The sequence below is a fragment of the Schistocerca cancellata genome, chromosome 8 (assembly GCF_023864275.1).
Source record: "Schistocerca cancellata isolate TAMUIC-IGC-003103 chromosome 8, iqSchCanc2.1, whole genome shotgun sequence".
Lineage (NCBI taxonomy): Eukaryota > Metazoa > Arthropoda > Insecta > Orthoptera > Acrididae > Schistocerca > Schistocerca cancellata.
Genome location: NC_064633.1, coordinates 429,810,779 through 429,826,387, shown reverse-complemented (window position 1 = coordinate 429,826,387; position 15,609 = coordinate 429,810,779). Strand labels below are relative to the sequence as shown.

Here is a 15,609-nt window from a genome sequence, read left to right as displayed (position 1 = left end):
AACAGTTTAAGCGAGATGCACAACACTTTTGGCGTGAGTCGTTACAACGTAGTAAAGAAGAATTTATACCACGGAACTCAAACAACAATCAAATAAACGTGTTAAATCTGGTAAAATGCTCTCAAGAAGTCGAAAACTGTCGCATCAGCATGAAAAATCATGATGATGATTTGTTGGATTATGAAATAAGGTAATTAAGTACTTAACAGTACTACAGGAAGATACTGGACCGTGACGTATAGGTATATGCAGACTACAGCGGCGAATGAAAATTTGTGCCAAGGTAGAGTCTTGGCACAAATTTTCATTCGTTGCTTCAGACTGCATACATACATCTGAGATGTTTAAGGGTCGAAAACGTCTCTGGAACCATATGGTTTCATTTGATCATTAGATACTGGACCAATATCACAAGAGTTAGAAGAAAATGCAGCAGCATTTGACGAGGAAGAAGGGTGCTGTTTCGCTACGATAAAGCGCCGCCATACTCAAATGCTGTTGTTGTTGCAAAATTTGCAAGATTTGCATTATAAATTAATGCAATGTCTTCGTATTTTCCTGATCTGGCTCGCTGCGTATTCGTCTTGTTTACAGCCGAGATGAAATGGCCCTCAGGTAAAAAATTCTACCCGAATGAAGGCGGCGTCATCGAAACAAAAGTGTGTCTTAGAAAGGTTGATCATTCCTAAACTATTGAGGGTTTAGTAAAGACTGGGAGGTTCGGTAGCATTTACGACTCTCAAAGTGGACTACTGTCAAAAATATATACCTTCTCCTTCGAAATAAGTGGTGCCTTCGTTCCTAACATGGGAACTTACTGAACCGTTCTCGTTGGTAGTCATGGAAAGCAACTGGCTGTCGTTACTGTCTACCCTATCAGGAAGCTGTTCACCGACCCCCGCACATCACTACAAGTCGGCCTTTAAAACTCTAGGAATCAACAAGTACAAAGAAGCTTACGAAGAATATTGTTTGTATAAGGTATTTGCACGATTTTGCTGAAGTGATGCTCTGTACGGAAAATGGACTGCTGATCCTGTGTCTCGTTAGTATCTCTTGTGGTGTTCCATGAATTATTTATTCAATAACATTGCAGTCAATGTGTTCTCTCATTAACAGGCAACTGGTCAAGTTCTCCATATCCAATAAACCTGAAGAAGCAAAACATACGCGGTGAGAAAAATACTAACGGTATAAGCACTCGTAATAGCATACCGAACTAGCAATACTACTATACCAATCAGATCTGGGAGACAAACCACCAACACTGATGGAGATAACCAGTTTGGTAACTTGTATTTGCTGTCAGTATGTTTATGTGAAGGATACATATAGGAACCTTAGAAACAGATGTGTAGAACATCTCAGAGCATTAAGTAATCGCTCTCACTCAAACTTTACAAATCATGTAGTAGCACAGAATCACCACACAGAGAACACACAGAAACTGATTTAGAGGTTCTTAAAATTAGAAGAAGCATGTACCAAAAATTAACAATGGAAGAGAGTAATCACATTCTGAAATAAATAGCCCATCGAACTACAGTACTAAATACATACATATCATTGTACAATAAAACACTATTTGCAGCTATAGAAGAATCTTGTAAATAAACGTTACCCCCGCCCCTTCCCAGAAAACAAATTAAGAGAAACAGCGTATAATTATCATCTAAATTAAAGTCGCCCTCTCTCTCTCTCTCTCTCTCTCTCTCTCTCTCTATCACACACGCACAAACACAAACACAGAGGCTGAACATCTCAAACATCAACAACATTTTGAAATCGCATGTCGCTCCCCCAAGTAACGAAACGAACACGTAACGAGACATAAGACTACTACATGGCCGCAACAACTCGCGAAATGTGACAGAAAAGAAACCTCTCGCTTTTCTGATAAATTACATCAAATTCGTGTATGACAGCAAGCAATGATAAAAGCAAAAGAAAGAGGTACCGTAACATGTAACAAACAGGAGAAACAAGACAGCAACATCATAAAGACCTAAGTGACACGCTAAATAATGAGTTTCTCAGTCTGAAATGAGCAAAACCCAGAAGAAAACATTGTTTGCAAATGACAAACTACAGAACGCTTGGTAGATGTACTGTTATCAGCATACACAGATAACAGCGTCATATGAGGTATGAGAACAACAGTACACGCCTACATTTCCAAATTTATTATGCAGTACCTAAATTTATAGGCATAGCGTCTGTGAACAGCATATAATGCCTCAAGTCCATTCAATATGTCTCACTTGTATACCGTACGTTAACTAACATAAAATATTTGAGACCTAATAATCGCTCCTTTTTGAACCAAAAATTCTGATAACCGACGCAAGAGGTTAACATCCAACAATATTTTTTCGGAATGAAAATAAACACAAATTTCACATCCAAACGAAGATCACTGAACTTGTTTTCTGGCCGTACAGAGTGCTCGGGAAAGAAAGCGTGTAGTTATACAATGGCAAGCCATAAAGACTCCTTCAAACTATTGCAATGATAGACTAGATCAAACAGCCCCCCCCCCCATAATTCCTGGTCAGTCAACAATGATACCGCATACTAGTCGAACATGAACATTACAATATTTTAAACAAAATATAAATGGATCGTATTCTGAACAGATATCTACAAGCCAAGGACTCCTTATTGAAGGTTTTAAAACAGAGATGTTTTGAGTAACTGTAGAAAATCGTGGAGTTATGCAGAAGTTACAATACTTACCAGTGAGTAATAGAGTGATGATATGGCATATCTGGACTGTGAGATTTTTTAAGAGTGAATATAAAAGAATTCTGGAGGGAACAGGTTGCTTATATTCCTGCTACCAAATATTTTGCTGAGAGGTCCGGTATGAGAAACTTCGACTGCTAGGAGACTCTGGTGAATGACAGTGTTCAGCAGAAATCATCGCTGATGACTTTGAGCGTAGTCTGCCTGCCGTCTACATGTAAACAGCAGAATCACCGACTGGACTTACTTCAATCTTGCATGTATATAAGACTTTCGTACAAACTCATTTACCTGATAATGAAGTACACTAAGCCATATCTCTAAATTTGCCTTCCAGTGATATGTGAACTAACACCTAAAAAAAGTGCATATGCTCTTGTTTTCCTCGTAATCTTAGTATGTGATAGAAAGACATCAGTTGTTTGAGAATAACTTTTGTACAGGAGAACTACAATGAAGTTAGCTTTGGATGAGATATAGTTCAGTTTTGTGCGAATGAAAACACTAACTGTTATTTGATTTGTGGGCATAATGTCTGGTCCAAGACATATTTCTCTGCCTAATGTATCGTCTTCCACTCCTGGAGACTTTATCAGAGGCTTTAATGGTTCAGAAAGCTGATACAGACGCAGGACGAGCTCAGGACGCCGAACTGCTTATACGTATCCACTCAACGGACGTTTCGTGACGTCATCAGTCCGCTCTCTACTTTGGTTCCTCTTAATTAAATGCGTGTGTGGCTATGGTCTTCCATCGCGTAGGCCGGTCGCTTGGTGTAAGTCTTTTTAGTTGACACCACTTCGGCGACTTGCGTGTCGATGACAATAAAATGATGATAAAGACAGCATCCAGCTGAGACAATCTCCAACCTTGGAAATCGAACCCGGATCCCTCGCATGGCTTTATGCCACTCTGACCAGTCAGCTATGGAGGCAGACGTTCCTCTTGATGAGGTGACCTCCCAGTTGGAAAGTATTTTCGCAAAGGGTGTGGTGAATCTCTTGAAACATTGTCTCATAGCAACTTGGTTTTAGTGGCACAGCAAATTCTATAAACACACTGATGGTGTAGCTGTGGCGAAGACACTCAGCACAGTTGTAGCGAATTTTTCTGTGGAAATTTTAGAAGGAGCAGCTCTTCAGACGACTAAGAAGAAATCCTCATGTTGGCTTTGGTATGTGGATGATACTTCCGTTATATGACCTCATGGGGAAGAGCTCTCTGAATGACTACATTTATTGAATAATATTAATTCACTATGGAAAAAGAGACTCTGTCAAGTTTCATTTGAGGCCGTGCAGGTAATTAGAAACAGCGTGACGTAACTTTAGGGCATGAAGTCTACAGAAACCATGCTGTCCGTCCAGAGCAGAAAAGGGTATGTATCGAAACATTAGTAGACCGAGCTAGGAGGATCTGTGAAGCACAGTACTTGGCAGTGAAGCTGCGTCATTTAATAACGGTTTACAGGTAAAACGACTATTTTGGAAAGGAGATAAATAGAGCGCTACATTCTACAAGGAGCAAACAAAGGCAGTTTTCCTTTCATTTGAAAACTACCTCACATCGTATCAGCAAAGTACCTAGAAAACACAGCAGCTATTCAGTGTTTAAACCAACAAGAAATGTGTACCAAGGGCTTCTGGCTGCTGCTTTCCACAGCAGAACTAAACACTGCGGTGTCAAAAGTCATGGGACAGCGATATACACGTATCCAGACGGTGGCAACAGCACTTAAACAAGGTATAAAAGGGCACTGCATTGGCGGAGCTGCCATTTGTACACAGTTAATTCATATGGAACGGTATCCGAAGTGATTATGGCCGAACGAGAGGAATTAACAGACTTTGAATATGGACCGGTAGTAGAAGCTAGACGCATAGGAGATTTCCTTTCAGAAATTGTCAGCGAATTCAATATTCTGGGATACAGTGTCAAGAGTATGCCAAAAATACCACATTTCAGGCATTACCTCGAACCACGGACAAGGCAGTTGCCGACAGCCTTCAATTAACGACAGAAAGCAACAGCGTTTATGTAGAGTTGGTAGTGGTAAAATACAAGCAACAGTGTGTGATTCAACAGCAGAAATGAATGTGTGACGTACGAAGACCTGTTCGTTAGGACAGTTCGGGCATTAATGGACTATGGAAGCGGACGACAGACGCGAGTATCTCTGCTAACAGGACGATATCGCCCTCAGCACCTCTTCTTGGTTCGTGACCATATTGTTTGGATGGCACACGACTTTAGCATAGTGTCCAGGTCAGATGAGTCCCAATTTCAGTTCGTACGAGCTGATAGTTTGTTCGAGTGTGGCTCAGAACCGACCAAGACATGGACCCAAGTTGTCCACAAGGCACTGTGCAAGATAGTGGTTACTCCATTATGGTGTGCGCTGTGTTTACTTGGAAAGGACTGGGTCCTGTGATCCACATGTACCTATCTTTGACTGGAAATGATTATATTAGGCTACTAGGAGACCATATGAAGCTATTCAATGGACTTCATGTACCCAAACTGAGATGGAATTTTTACGGATGACAATGCAACATGTTACCGAAGCACAGTTGATCACGATTGGTTTCAAGAACATTCTTGACAATTCGAGAAAATGATTTGGCCGACCAGATCGCCCGACACGAATCCCACTGTACATTTATGGGACATAATCGAGAGGTCATTTCACGCACAAAATCGTGCACCACCTACAATTTCGCTATTATGGGTGGCTACAGAGGCAGTGTGCCTCAATATTTCTGCAGGGGATATCCGACAATTTGTTCACTCCATGCCGCGTTGAGGCGTAGCAGTGCGGCGGGCAAAACGAAGTCCGGCACGACATTAGGAGTTATATCTCGACTATTGTCACCCAAGTGTATAAATCCCCTGCTGTTGCGGACAAGTGTACATAGCAACTACAAAAAATAGCATTATCACGCTCCTCAAGGAACACAAGAGCAGTTGCCGTCTCGGCAAGACGGATAAATCAGCAGTGGTAGATATAACACTTATCCGGGAGGGAAGGCGTGCGGGTCCCCGGCACGAATCCACCCGGCGGATTAGTGTCAACGTCCGGTGTGCCGTCCAGTCTATGGATAGTTTTTAAGGCGGTTTCCCATCTGCCTTGGCTGCTGCTGGCTGGTTCCCCTTATTCCTCCTCAGTTACAATATATCGGTGATTGCTGCGCAAACACTGCCGCCAGCCGTGGTGGCCGAGCGGTTCTAGGCACTTCAGTCCGGAACCGCGCGATTGCTACGATCACAGGTTCGAATCCTGCTTCGGGCATGGATGTGTGTGATGTCTTTGGGTTAGTTAGGTTTAAGTAGTTCTAAGTTCTAGGGGACTGAAGACCTCAGACGTTTAGTCCCATAGTGCTCAGAGCCATTTGAACCATTTTCAACCAAACACTGTTTCCACCTACGTGTACACCATAATTATTTTACTACGCAAACATTGGTATTACTCTCCTCTGGTGTGGGACGTTTCCGGGGGCGGGGGGAGGGGGGGTCCACTGGATGTGGGGTGAGTAGACTGCTGTAGCCTGTTGTGGGGTTGTGTACCACTGCGCGCTACGGCGGGGTCGAAGCCTCTCCTTCGTTTCTAGGCCCCCAGTTCCATACAAAACAATATCATTTTCGTTTTGTGACACTGTCGTTTTAGCAAAGTATATTACTTACTACTCTACGATGTACAGAGAGGACACAAAAATTCAAAAGCACTGAAACTACTTCAACAGAAAAGACGGACTAAAATTAGACAAGTTGTGGGCTCTACTGCTAAATGAAACTCATCCTTTCCTCAAGTTCCGTAGCGTACGTCGGCGTAACTGCACGATCATAGAAAGTGGTCGATTCCCATAAAAAAGACAGTCCGTGACGTTAACGTCACAGCACTAGGACACTGCAGGTCTTACGAGGGCTAGCAGCAGTGTCCGGCGTGGAGCGGGAAACTGTTTAACATATTTATCTGGTACCTTTCCAATGACATAATGATTTCCCGTGGGCACTGCACGGAGCCTAGCGTTCGTTAAGTGTGGCGGACAAGCCGACTAGTCTGACGTCTGAAGTTCTTAGCTGGGCACGTACACCTCGTTAGTTGGATACATATAAACAATTCTGCACGCTGAGCTTTTTTTTTCAATAACACCTTTCTGTTCAAATAATTTACGGGTTTGCTGGCGGGTGACGTCGTCGACCACCGCCGATATTTCGGCAGGAGCACACCCTGCCATTCTCAAGGCACAAATGCAAGGAGGAAGCCGTGTGCAAGGGAATTTAATACTTCGGTTCACAGAGGAGAAACAAGAAAGATACCACACACAGAACAGGTGTCAACACAAACAAAGATAACCAACATCTGAAATATCGATAGTGACTATTAATCAACAGGTAAGGTAGCACTAACTCTGTCCCTCTGCTTTTTGATGAGAAACAGAGCCGGATTCCAAGCAGCATTTAAACAAAATACACCATCTCTGTTTATAATGTTGCTCGATAGTCTGATTTCAACAGCTTCCTTAATAACACTATCCCAATAGCTGGACTTGCAAGCCAGAATCTCCGTGTTGTATTCCATACGATGTGTCAAGGCAATGATCTGCAATAACGGATTTTCTCGGCTGTTGTAAGCGTGTGTGACGTTTATGTTCAATACACCGGTCTTCCACAGTTCTGATTGTCTGACCAATATATGACATCCAAGGAATACGATTGACACCAACCTTACGCAAACCAAGATCATATTTTACGGACGCCAACAGAGCCTTAGTCATAGAAGGTGGTCGATAAACACATTTCACGCCATATTTCCGCAAAATACATCCAATCCTGTTCGAAATGCTTCCTGCGTAAGGCAAAAAGGCCATAGACTTAGGTGCCACTTCGTTGCTATCGTTGCACAGAAGGCTGATGGCGCAACGCACGTTTGATCTGCCTCTCACTATAACCATTCTGACGAAAGGTGACTTCGAGATGTGATAGCTTAGCTGCCAAACTTTCAGAGTCTGAGATAACGTGGGCCCTGTGAACCAAGGTACGCAGTACTCCTTCACGCTGAGCTGGATGGTGACAACTATCAGTTCGCAGATACAAGTCAGTACGAGTAGGCTTCCTATAAACAGAATGTCCCAACGTACCATCAGTCTTCCTTCTGACCAACACATCAAGGAAGTGAAGGCATCCTTTCTTTTCCACCTCCATAGTGAACTGAATATTAGGGTGGATTGAATTCAATTGTTCCAAAAACGTGTATTGGCTTCAGTTATCTGGGCTGTAGGCTTATGTAGGGAACTCCGATGTCAAACAGCGATATATGCTGCATGCTTACACTACGAGGTGCATTCAAGTTCTAAGGCCTCCGATTTTATTTCTCCGGACTGGAAAGAAATAGAAACATGCGCATTGTTTTAAAATGAGGCTGCGTTCATTGTCAAAACGTCCCAGAGATAGCAGCACTGTGCGGCAGGTGGAATTTTACCGCCAGCGGCGAGAATGAGAACTGTTTTAAATACTTAAAATGGTGACGTTTTCCTTACTTGAACAGCGTGCAATCATTCGTTTTCTGAATTTGCGAGGTGTGAAACCAATTGAAATTCATCGACAGTTGAAGGAGACATGTGGTGATGGAGTTATGGATGTGTCGAAAGTGCGTTCATGGGTGCGACAGTTTAATGAAGGCAGGACATTGTGTGACAACAAACCGAAACAACCTCGGGCTCGCACAAGCCGGTCTGACGACATGATCGAGAGAGTGGAGAGAATTGTTTTGGGGGATCGCCGAATGACTGTTGAACAGATCGCCTCCAGAGTTGGCATTTCTGTGGATTCTGTGCACACAATCCTGCATGACGACCTGAAAATGCGAAAAGTGTCATCCAGGTGGGTGCCACGAATGCTGACGGACGACCACATGGCTGCCCATGCAACATGTTGCCAAGCAATGTTGACACGCAACGACAGCATGAATGGGACTTTCTTTTCGTCGATTGTGACAATGGATGAGACGTGGATGCCATTTTTCAATCCAGAAACAAAGCGCCAGTCAGCTCAATGGAAGCACACAGATTCACCGCCACCAAAAAAATTTCGTGTAACCGCCAGTGCTGAAAAAGTGATGGTGTCCATGTTCTGGGACAGCGAGGGCGTTATCCTTACCCATTTCGTTCCAAAGGGCACTACGGTAACAGGTGCATCCTACGAAAATGTTTTGAAGAACTAATTCCTTCCTGCACTGCAACAAAAACGTCCGGGATGGGCTGCGCGTGTGCTGTTTCACCAAGACAACGCACCCGCACATCGAGCTAGCGTTACGCAACAGTTTCTTCGTGATAACAACTTTGAAGTGATTCCTGATGCTCCCTACTCACCTGACCTGGCTCCTAGTGACTTTTGGCTTTTTCCAACAATGAAAGATATTCTCTGTGGCCGCACACTCACCAGCCGTGCTGCTATTGCCTCACTGATTTTCCAGTGGTCAAAACTGACTCCTAAAGAAGCCTTCGCCGCTGTCATGGAATCATGGCGTCAGCGTTGTGAAAAATGTGTACGTCTGCTGAGCGATTACGTCGAGAAGTAACGCCAGTTTCATCGATTTAGGGTGAGTAGTTAATTAGAAAAAAAATCGGGGGCCTTAGAACTTGAATGCACCTCGTAATATAGTTGTATGATGTCGCCATTTTTTGCGCTGTATTGCGATTTTACGCCATCCTTGTGCAGCGCTATGCTTATAGTTGTGTAATTATAACTGATCTTTGTGATTAATTACGTAATTAGGATGGATATTGACGTCAGTTTCCCGACCAAAACAAATAAAGTAGACTTACCTAACCTTTCTCTCCCGCATCTGGACAATTTCCATGTGTCAGAAGATGCACTTGGGCTATCCATCCTGAAGCACCAGGGTTTAAGTCCCAGAAAACGCACTGCCGCTCGCCTCCAGACCGCCATCTTGGATTACATCACGGGAGGGACGTGGCACCCTCTCGTGGTACTGCTGTGTACTAGGTCAGTTGGACTCCTGACCCCATGGTGAACACACCAGATGGAGCCACTGCCTGAAATTGTTTAAATAAAGACTGTTTAAATAAAGATACGTCCATCCTATCCACCACAGGCTGTCCTTTTCCCACCAAATCCCAGGTGGGGCTGGGTGGTGTGGGGTGGGATGTCAGCACAACTCTGGGACAAAGAAATTCCCGCCAAAATTCGAAATTCCCGCCAACATGGTGGTGGAGGGGGCAGGGGGCGGACTGTGCGGGGGCACAGGTGCAGCTGGTAAAACAGGCAACGTCCTCTGGCGGTGGGGGTGGACGTTTCTGGGGGTGGGGTTGGGCGGGCGTGGGCGCGATTAATTGATCAATTTAATTGATTTGCTTATCAATTTGATATCAAAATTGCGCTGATACCCCATCTCCCTAATACTCATGACGCCAGGAGCTACAGCGCTGAGTCTTTCCAAAACAATGGAAGTATGGGACCTCTCTCCCGGTCGCTACCGTACTCGTTGACCATGGTTACTTAGGATGGTACTGAAATACGATTCATTGTTGAACAAAATGTGGCGCCAATCATCAGAAGTGCTTTTTTCCTGTTCACGGCAGCACACCAAATACAGTTGTTGGCGTTTCCGTGTTAGCGGCTGCCTACTCACTGGATAGTTATGGTCCAGTCCGTCTGCTGCTAATCTCCGGTCAGTGGTGCTGTGTGACACAGAATGACGAAGACAGTGCATTACTTGTTTTCGACTGGCAGGTACAGATGTGAAGTGTGTCTGGCACGCACTACGACGATCCTGCCTTGTGGAGGGCAGACGTAGTCAACCAAAACTTGGCGACGAGTGTGGCTAACCTCACGTTCCCATGCAGTTCAACAGTGGACTACCTCAACATTGGAATGCCTCGCTATTTATCGCCAGAACATTTACAAAATGTGACAGATCTATCAAAGACACTACTTTCACTACTCTTCTCCACCCTTTTCTGGAGTACTGCTGCGCAGTGTGGGATCCACACCAAATAGGACTGACGGAGGACAAAGAATAGTTCAATGAAAAGGGGCTCGGTATGGGGCTATATCCAAATAGGGGAGAGTGGGCCCTGGATATGATACACGAATTGGTGTGCGAATCATTAAAACAAAGGAGTTTTTCGTTGCTCATGAAATTTCAAACAACAACTTTTTTTCTCAGAGTGAGAAAATATTTAGTTGGGAGCCATGTGCAGAGAAAGAAATGGTCATAATAATGAAATAAAAGGAGAGAGAGCTCGCACAGAAAAATGTAAGTGTTCATTTTTCCCGCGAGCTGTTCGAGACTGGAACGGCAGAGATATAGCTTGTAGGTAATTATATGAACCCTTTCGGCAGGTGCTTAATAGTGAGTTATAGAGCGGTCATATAGATGTAGATGTAGGTGAAGAAATCCGGATATTCCATGATTCTATCAGATAGCGAAACTGAAGCCCATAACACAGCTTCTTTCCAACTCTGTCAAGCGCTGATAACGCTGTCGCACACGAATACGTGACATCTACGTGTCCTTCATACTGGTCTCTCAGCACCTCACGCTGTTCACGCTCCTTATAAAATTTCCTCGGCTGGTAACAACACTAAACAGGAATAGCACTAATACACTGTGGTCACCACTCTCTCTGTTAAGGAGAATCCCAACTCTAATCGTATACATACCCGACGATGGTGTGTACGTGCATGAAGTTACACTGTTATTCGACGTTGTGTTTTGAGTGCTTCACTTTTTTGTCAGTCGGTACAGAATTGTCCCTCGTCGTGGGTGTCACAAAGCGGTTACCACTAAGAAAATGGTGCCAAACGAAGGGCTGACAAATGTAGTAGTACAATTTTTAATCCCACTTTTATCAATCTACTTGTCAGTTTTACCACCATAAGAGGTCTCAGTACTGCGCTCTCAACATCTGACGCTGATCGCGATCCTTTTAATACTTCCAGGGCTGGTGACTGATACGGCTACATACTGCTGCCACACACTCCGTGCGGCTTCCCCCGTCGGAGTTTCGAGTCCTCCCTCGAGCATGGGTGTGTGTGTGTGTGTTGTCCTTAGTGTAAGTTAGTTTAAGTTAGATTAAGTAGCACGTAAGCTTAGGCACCGATGATCTCAGCAGTTTGGTCCCATAATATTTTACGACAAATTTCCAAACTTTTCCTAGGCAATGCTACCAGTGGAAGCATAGCCGTCGCCCTGAACTCGTCTGGTGTTATGTCGTGCAAATCATTTCACGAAGCCACATACACAGTGAGTCGGGAGGAAAGTTACACGCATTGAGTGGTGAAAGTATTAGTGATTCTAAACAAAAGAGTCGTATCAATGTATGTACTTGAACAGTGGAGGAAAGGCATAAGCAGGTGATGGTAAATGATACATCTTGATCTAATGTTTTGTTTAATTTTTTATTTTTCTCACAGAAGATGTTAAAAAAGTCCACCATGGACTGTGATGCATTTTGTAACTCTTCTGGACGGTAGTCGTGTTACCTATCTGAGCTCATTCGTACGGTCCTTTACATGTAAAATACGAGAGGGAAGTTTGCCCACTGTATCCACTCTGACCTTGTAGACTTCGCTCTTAAGCCAGTTCCGCTATCAGTAACTTGACACATTGGGATAGGATTAGCTCGCTAGGCAGTAAATGATTATACGGCAACCCATTCAGCGGCCAGGATACGTTTCAGTGCGGTACTGTGTCACTGGGTGTGCGGAATATGCAGGACCTCCGTCGTGCTGGAAGTACATACGACGTCGTGTCGACAAAGGAATAACCTCCAAGTATCCTCGTAACATATCTTGAAGGAGAGGAAGATTCGACGGCAATCCATCCAGCGGTCAGGATATGTTTCAGTGAGGTACTGTGTCACTGGGTGTGCGGAATGTGCAGGACCGAATGCCAGACATTTGCCACGCCGGACATTTGCCACGCCGCACATTTGCCACACTTGCCCCTTCGCCAGGTAGCGATCCCTCAGGTAAGGGACGCCCTTTCTACTTCTGTCCGCTTTCAAACGTCGTCTCCACATCTTACTCGATACAATCAGTATGTAAGAGACCTTCTCCTTCGACATCTTGGCCAAATACAGAGCTTCTTTTCCGAAATAAAAATATTTATAACTTTTGGGAAACAAAAGCAATACCAACGATTATGTCAGTATGTAATTAGTTCTGCCAAGTATAAATATAGATCCCTCTGTCTGTACGGTAGCTTCCTTTCACGCTTACTGATTGCGATAGAAACAGTCTATCGCTATGAGAGGAAACAAGAAAAGAACGATGTAAAGAGTATGCGAATGTACGCTAATCATTTATTTTAGATCACTGCATTTGTGCCTACTTTAATTACTACAACTGCATGCCCAAAAGACAATAAGGAAAGAAGAAATGGGTATGTGAATGTTTGAAAAGAAGAACGACATACTCAATATTAATTTACTCTCTAAAATGCGATATCCCTTGCGGCGAAACATTAGTTAATAAAGTGTAGCGGGTCAGTGTTCAAAACCTGACTGAAAATATTTTCACTAAATAGAGATAAGATCATCTATTATCGACATGTCATCTAAAGTCGACATACAGTTTTAAAATATTAGAAATAAGGAAATGAACTAATACAGAATGGTATGCTAGTAACGTATGTTGTTGTTCTACATTATTTAGCTCTGGTATTTACAGGGTCGCAGAGAAAGCATCCTAGGTTTTGGAGGGAAAAGCCATAATTGTAATGATCTGCACTACAACAGAAACAAGAAACACAACTTAAGGAAAAATAACGTGATGTGTGTTCCAGCTCACAAGCGACATTAAGCAGATAGTTCCTGTGACTTAGTATGGGCAGAGGTTATATTCAACAACCGGAATAAAGTAATAACTGGCTCCTTTTACAGACCACTGGTCTCAGATGAAACAGTTGCTGAACAGTTCAAAGAAAACTTGGATCTCATCACAAATGGATACCCCACTCATACATTTATAGTTGGCAGTGACTTCAATCTACCTTCCGTATGTTGACAAAAATACATTTTCAGACCCTATTGTAAATAGAAAACAACTTCTGTAATTGTTATAAATGCTTTTTTTAAATTGTTTTGAACAATTAGTTCACGAGGCCATTCAAATTGTAAATGGTTACGAAAACACACTTTACCTCTTAGCCACAAATATTCCTGAGCATCACGACGGATGCAGGGATTAGTGAACACACAGTCGTAGCTAGGCTCAATTCCGTAACAAAGAAATTCACCGAAACTAAACGTGAAATATATCTATTTATAAAAGCAGCTAAAAATTCGGTTGACGTCTTTCTAAGAGATAGTCTCCAATCCTTCCAAACTATGTAAGGGAAGACCAAATGTGGCCTAAGTTCAAAGACATATTAACAGCATTCGAGAGATTCATACCAAATAAATTAATAAGAGACAGAACTGATCCCCCATGGTACACAAAACACGACAGAAAGCTGATGCAGGAGCACCGAAAAAGGCAAGTATAATATAGACGAACGCAAAATCTGCAAGATTGGCGAAGCTTTACTGAGGCTCGAAATTTGGTGCGGATTTGAATACGAGATGCATTTAATAGTTTCCACAACAAAACTATCTCTTCAAATGTGGCGGAAAATTCAAAGACATTCTGGTTCTATGTTAAGTAAACCAGCGGAAATGCTCAGTGAGAGAGGAGGAGGGGGAGACAAGGGACCCAACCCTCCGGAGCACGTAAAATCGTGGCAAATGTCCGGCGTGGCAAATGTCCGCACACCGCAGGACCTCCGTCTTGCTGGAAGTACATACGACGACGTGTCGGAAAAAGGAATAACCTCCAAGTATTGTGGTAACACATTTTGAAGGAGAGGAAGACTACATACTCCATTAAGACTGCTGTCTAAAACAACTAGACCGATGAGTTGGTCATCAATAATACTGCAGCACACACGTTCATTGAGAGGCATAACAGTACGTAGACTGACGCCTCTTTGGTCGTATTGGCATACGAGTGCTGGTCAGGAAGGACATACGACTGGCACCCGTCACCTGTAGGTCTGACTCGGTTAAGAAGAGAGCATACGTTCATGTGAAGTTTTTTGTTCAGAAACATCAATACTATCACGTTTCCTCCTGGCTGACCCTGTATTTATGTAAGTTGTTTGGGCGTCTGTAGGATTCGATGAAGCGAATCTCTGTGCGGGGAAAGGGACAGCCGATAGTGGCTCTCGGATTTCTCTTGCCGGTGTTGCGTCAGGTCAAGTGGCTGGTCTGAAGCTGCGCTACCAGTTGCCGGCGGTACGCCGCTGCCGCTGTCCTTGGAAGGCACGTGACGCGTAGGCGAGCTGCACACACGTGGCGAACGGCCAGTCCAGTCCACTCCAGTCTGTGGCTGACAGCGGCCATCGTCACTTCCGTCTCGCTAGCAGGTGAGATCGTCGCACTTTCACTTAAATATGTACTTCTCACAAGCGACTTTGCTGACTTACTCGACACGTGTTCTTAGTAGCAAGAGATACGTTGTAACTGAGACTACTGGGGAACGAGGAAAACGGTGAGCAAAGCAAAGAAAAGGTTTAGGGCGTTGACCTCAAGTAATTCAGAATTTGTGTTTTGTCTGGGACTGCCACCTCGTTATACGTAAGTACTGCGTTACTCATGGCTGGAGTAGGGTACTTTGTGTCCCATTGTCGTCTTTCATCATTTCCTGATGGCGCGTGGTAACCATGGAGGTTGGTACGCTTCCGTATATGTACCTGGCAGGAGCTCAATAAACTTTACGGGTTCATCCTGATTATTCGCACTGTATGCTAGCTCACATACAATACATTACCATTAAAAGGGATTTTTGAATGCGATGATA

The 15,609-nt window shown here is 43.7% G+C and overlaps 1 long non-coding RNA gene across 1 annotated transcript in view; it reads left to right on the top strand.

Moving 5' to 3' along the window:
• The first annotated feature begins 15,047 nt into the window (after positions 1–15,047).
• Positions 15,048–15,609, top strand: part of LOC126095141 (uncharacterized) — a 163,241-nt gene continuing 162,679 nt past the window's right edge. The window contains exon 1 of the long non-coding RNA XR_007521912.1: positions 15,048–15,175. This is a non-coding gene — a long non-coding RNA (uncharacterized LOC126095141). The remainder of the gene's footprint in view (positions 15,176–15,609) is intronic.